This window comes from Octodon degus, unplaced genomic scaffold (genome assembly GCF_000260255.1).
Source record: "Octodon degus isolate 3935 unplaced genomic scaffold, OctDeg1.0 scaffold00151, whole genome shotgun sequence".
Lineage (NCBI taxonomy): Eukaryota > Metazoa > Chordata > Mammalia > Rodentia > Octodontidae > Octodon > Octodon degus.
In genome coordinates, this window is record NW_004524727.1 from 6,341,788 (window position 1) to 6,346,666 (window position 4,879).

Sequence of the window (4,879 nt, forward strand, 5' to 3'; positions counted from 1 at the left end):
GGGACAGGGGTCAGCCTTGCATGTCCTGGGGCTGCTGGCTTCTGCCCATGAAGGTTGTACAATCTGTGCTTGAATTTCCCTCCCAGAAGTAGGACTGGGCCTGCTTTCCTAGTCACTCTGTGTAAAGGTCAATGAAGATGGTGTAGACAGAAGCACTGTGCAAGGGAACAGAGGCAGCTAGCTTAAATGGAGGGTGAGAGAAAAAAGCTTGGGAAGTGATTCTTCCCAATACAAGGATGCCAGATGCTACCGTGGCCAGCTGAGTTGGCCAGCAGTTTGCAGTTCCTGCTCCTTGCCCAGAGTGGTGAGGAAGACCCAGATGGGAAACTGATTCTCAGTGCCCTTGTTGATGTGGCATGGGTGGGTGAGCACCTTACCTTTATGGTCTTCAGCCTTCCTTGAGCAGGGACCAATTTCCTGGAGACGATTTCTCTACTTGTGGGGGAAGGGAGGTCAAGAAGATTCAAGCACATTATATCTATTGTGCACTTCATTTCTATTAGGACTGTGTGATATTCAATGGAATAAATGTGCCACTAGCTACCATGAAGACCCAGTGGGAGCCCTGATCTTGTCTTCCTGCTTCTGAGGTGACAGAGCAGTGTCCTCACATCCAGTCTTCTCCATAATCTCCTTCTGGGTACTGTCACTGTGACACACCCTGCTCCATAAAGAAGACATGATGTTGGGATGGAAACAGGCTTTTCAGCACTTTTGTGGCAATCTCAAGGGTTTTCCCCTTAACTTTAATCCAGGCTGCATAGAGGTGTGAAGTTGGCTCAAGCATACTTCTACAGCCACTTCATCTGCAGTCTCAGCAGCTGATCCTCCTTCAGAATGGAACGAATGGGTGGAACTGGCCTATTCATAATAGGGCACAGAATAATTCTTCCTCAGTTCAGGCATCTTTAGTAATTGGGAAGCACTGGTCAGACTCTTGGAAGCAGAGATAGGCAATCATGCATCAGCTGGGACGAAGAAGGCCCTGGCTCAGCCTCTTTCAAAATCTCTTCTAGTGTTCAAAATGTGTCAGAAATTACAGTGTTCACTTGTCACCTCCATAATTCTAGATTTTGGCTTTGAATGCAACCACTTAACCTGCCAAATTGAACACAGTTGTCACTTTTTCCTGAAGTGACAGAGTTAGTTGAGCAGGTTGAACATGACACACAAATAAAGCAAGTTTTGTGAGTCATTCTGTGTCCCTGATTTCGAAAAGAAATCTCTGGGGTGACTCTCATAGCTTAAAGCTCCGACCAGTGATGTGCTTTAGAAACCATCACATCTGTGGATACAAGAAGGCAGGTGTGCCCTGTGTCTCTCCTCTCCCACAGGGTGCGTGAGCTAAGGGTAGTTATTTAATGTAGTTGATAATTTTAACCACACCCTGCAAAACCTTATTCCATCTGGTACCATTTTCAGCTCACCAGTCTTTCTTCCCAGATGACAGTGCCTACAGGCACACTGAAGAGCCACCTCTCTGCCCTGTGGCTGCACTGCTGATGGACAACAGAAGGGCATGCAACATATCTGCATGCACATTGGTGCAGTAAGGGTTTGCACAGCAAACAGTAACAGGATACATAATTTATACAGTTATTTCATAGTAGTGTCTCAAAGAATCATATGCAAAGAGAGTGCAGGAGATCTGTCCACACAGATCTGCCCTCATAAAGATCTAAGGAATCCAGCTGAGGGTCTGGATCCCATGGCAGTGTCCTGCAAGAGTCCAGCCAAAGGCCCAGAGCACATGACAGTGCCCCCCATGAGTCCAACTGGAGGCTTAGAGCCCACATTAATGCCTCATGCAGGCCTGTTTCTTAGTTCTGCACTGGGAAGACCTGCAAAGCAGTAGAAAGCTAGAGAGTCTGTGCCAGCGGGACAAGGATCAGCCAGCAGGCTGAGGGCTCAGCACTGGAGTCAGGAAGTGATGCTCAAGGTAAGAACTACAGCGCCCCCCAAAAGCACAACAGCCATTCTCAGTGATAGCAAGGGCTTGAGCTTCTCCAATGATGAGAACAGCCCAGTTCAGATCAGGAAAGCCAGCTCGACAAGCCTCTTCAGGAGAACCAACAGCACTGGAAGACCAACAGCTCCCTGACAACACCCCCTCTTCCTCTCCAATCCTCCTTTTTATGCTGCTGACAAAATCCTGAGGTGGGCCCCCCACACCAGCACCACACTGGCTCAGGTCAGCTGATTGTTAGGTGCTTGCTTCGTAGCACATATACTAAAATTGGAACGATACAGAGAAGATTAGCATGGCCCCTGCGCACAAGTTGATTGTTAGTTGTCAATCTACCCCACACATCCTCCTGAAAAATACATCATACAGAGACAAACATTGTTTCTCTGTTGTTGACATCAGCAACCTGGATTGAGTATTGTGCTGACCCTTCAGTCCCCCTCTGTTCTTTCACCAGTTCAACCAGTTGTGGTGCTGCTGAAAGGAATGTGTGCCACTTTTTGAACCGCAGAATCTCCTAATGATTTAGGACAAATGCCCAATGCAGAGAACATGATCAACTGTGCACAGGTATTGCTGGGCTCCTTAGCATTAGCAATGCCTTCACTCACTCAGAACGATGCTCTCAGTGACAACAGATCTGGTGAAGAGGTAGACTTTAATACTTGCTTCTGTTCTTTGTCTTCATGTTTTTTTTTTTTTTTTTTTTTTTTTTTTTTTTTTTTTTTTTTTTCAAAAGCTCCAAAAGCTGGTCTGCTAATGCAGTGTCTGATCTCCAGGTGGCAAAGCAGTTTCAAAGGTTGCATGGTTTTGCTGGAGAGCTGGTCACTGCGTATTATACAAAGTGGACTGGAGAGTGTGGATTGCCCACTATGATGACCCATAACTTAAGAAGGACTCTTGGAATTTTCTTTTCTTTTTTTTTCAGGTGGCAAAACCAGGATTTATTTTGGAAAAAAACAATTGAATTGGGTTTTGGTGAAGGGCCCAGGCAAGAAGTGGTACCCCAGGTAGTAAAGTCCCCCCAAGGGTGGGTTGAGGGCTAAGCTGAGCCTCAGATGGGTCTCTTGCTCTCAGTGCTCCCTTGTATGGCTGTCTCCCCAAGGCTGTGGGGCAGCCTGGTGAGGGGTGTGGCTGGAGAGGCTGCTGTGGCCCATTCACTTGGGCAGGACACCAGAGGTCTCAGACACCAGCTTCCCATCATGGGTTTTAATCTTCTTCACAACCACAGCAGACTTGGTACAGGTGAAGCCACGGCTTTGGAGGATCCCAAAGCCAGGGCTTGTGAGACCCCAGAGGGTGAGCTAACCATTCTTGAATAGCCACTGGTGGTCTTTGTGTGGATGCTCAAGTTCTGCATCCCAGCCTCCAGCCTGCTCTCCTTGCCCTCCAGCAGCTTGTGGTAGGTAGTGATCTCAATGTCCAGGGCCAACTTGACATTCATGAGCTCCTGGTACTAGTGCAGCTGCTAGGCCATGTCCCACTTGGCCTTCTGCAGGGCTAGCTTGGTGTTGGCATCCTTAATGGCCATCTTCCCACGTTCCTTGGCATGAGCAATGGCAGCTGCCAGGGATGCTCTCTGGCCTCTGAGGGCCTCAATCTCCACCTGCAGGCAGTTGATGCTGTGGTTTATCTCAGAGATCTTGGATTTTGTGAGGCCAAGGTCATCTACCTGCTTCCCAGCCAGAGTCTGCAACTCTTCATACTTGATCCATACATGCTGTCAGCCTTGGCCTGGCTGCAGTGGCTATCTCCTCATACTGGGCCTTGACCTCAGCGATGATGCCATCCAGGTCCAGGGAACGGCTGTTGTCCATGGACAGCACTACAGATGTGTCTGAGATCTGAGACTGCAGCTTGCCCATCTCTTCTTCGTACACCTGCCTGAGGAAGTTGATCTCATCAGTCAGCCCTTCCAGGCATGACTCAAGCTCACCTTGTTCATGTACACTTCATTCACATCCTTCTTGATGAGGATAAATTCATTCTCCATCTCTGTATACTTGTTGATCTCATCTTATTTATTCTTGAAGTCCTCCACCAGCCCCTGCATGTTGCCAAGCTCTACTTCCAGCTTCATTTTCTTCTGAACCAGTGTGTCCAGCTGCCACCGGAGGTTGTTGATGTAGCTTTTGAACATGTTGTCCATGTTAACTTTGGGATGTCTTCTGCTGCTGCAGGAGGCTCCACTTGGTCTCCAGTATCTTATTCTTTCGTTTCCTCCAGAAACCAAACCTTGTCAATGAAGGAGGCGAATTTGCTGAGGTTCTTGTCCTGCTCCTTCTCCTGAGTACACATGGCCTGGATGTTGGGGTCCACCTCTAGGTGCAGGGGGTTCAGCAGGCTCTGGTTCACCTGGGCGACTGTGATGCTCCTCACAACGCCAACCCCGCCATAGCCACCCAGCCCCAGGCCACCCCAGAAGCTGCTGCTGCTGCCCATTCGGGAGACAATGGAGAAGCTGATGTGGAAAGCAGGCCTGCTGGTGTAGAAGAGGCTGCTGAAGGCCCGGGGTCCAGAGGTGGACACCTTGTAGGATTTCTGGGTCACCCTATGGACATGGTGGAGGCTGGAGTGGAGGCAGGTGAACTGAAGATGGAGACTGGAAAAGGAGCCTGGCAGCCGTTTCTGGACGGTAAAATTTTCTTTTCAATGAAGCTTCTTTATTTATTTATTCTATAATTTTATTGATAAACAAATAGCAATGAGACAGTTTCAAATCAAATTGGTAGGACAGTTTCAATAATTACACATTGCATACATTCTTCCTAGTGGTTAGTTGCTGTACAAGATGCGGACATGATATCTTATTTATAAACACCATTAGAACAAATCACTCTATTCATTAAGAGAATGTAACTATATATCTATCCTAACCACTTTGAATACACAGATACAAAACGGACATACATC

The 4,879-nt window shown here is 47.8% G+C and overlaps 1 non-coding gene and 1 pseudogene across 1 annotated transcript; one reads left to right on the top strand and one right to left on the bottom strand.

Moving 5' to 3' along the window:
• The first annotated feature begins 2,207 nt into the window (after positions 1-2,207).
• LOC111812911 lies at positions 2,208-2,315 on the top strand. Its single transcript, XR_002818283.1, has one exon. It is a non-coding gene; the product is annotated as a U6 spliceosomal RNA (small nuclear RNA).
• An 800-nt stretch (positions 2,316-3,115) lies between these two features.
• LOC101567151 overlaps positions 3,116-4,879 on the bottom strand; it is an 8,470-nt pseudogene continuing 6,706 nt past the window's right edge.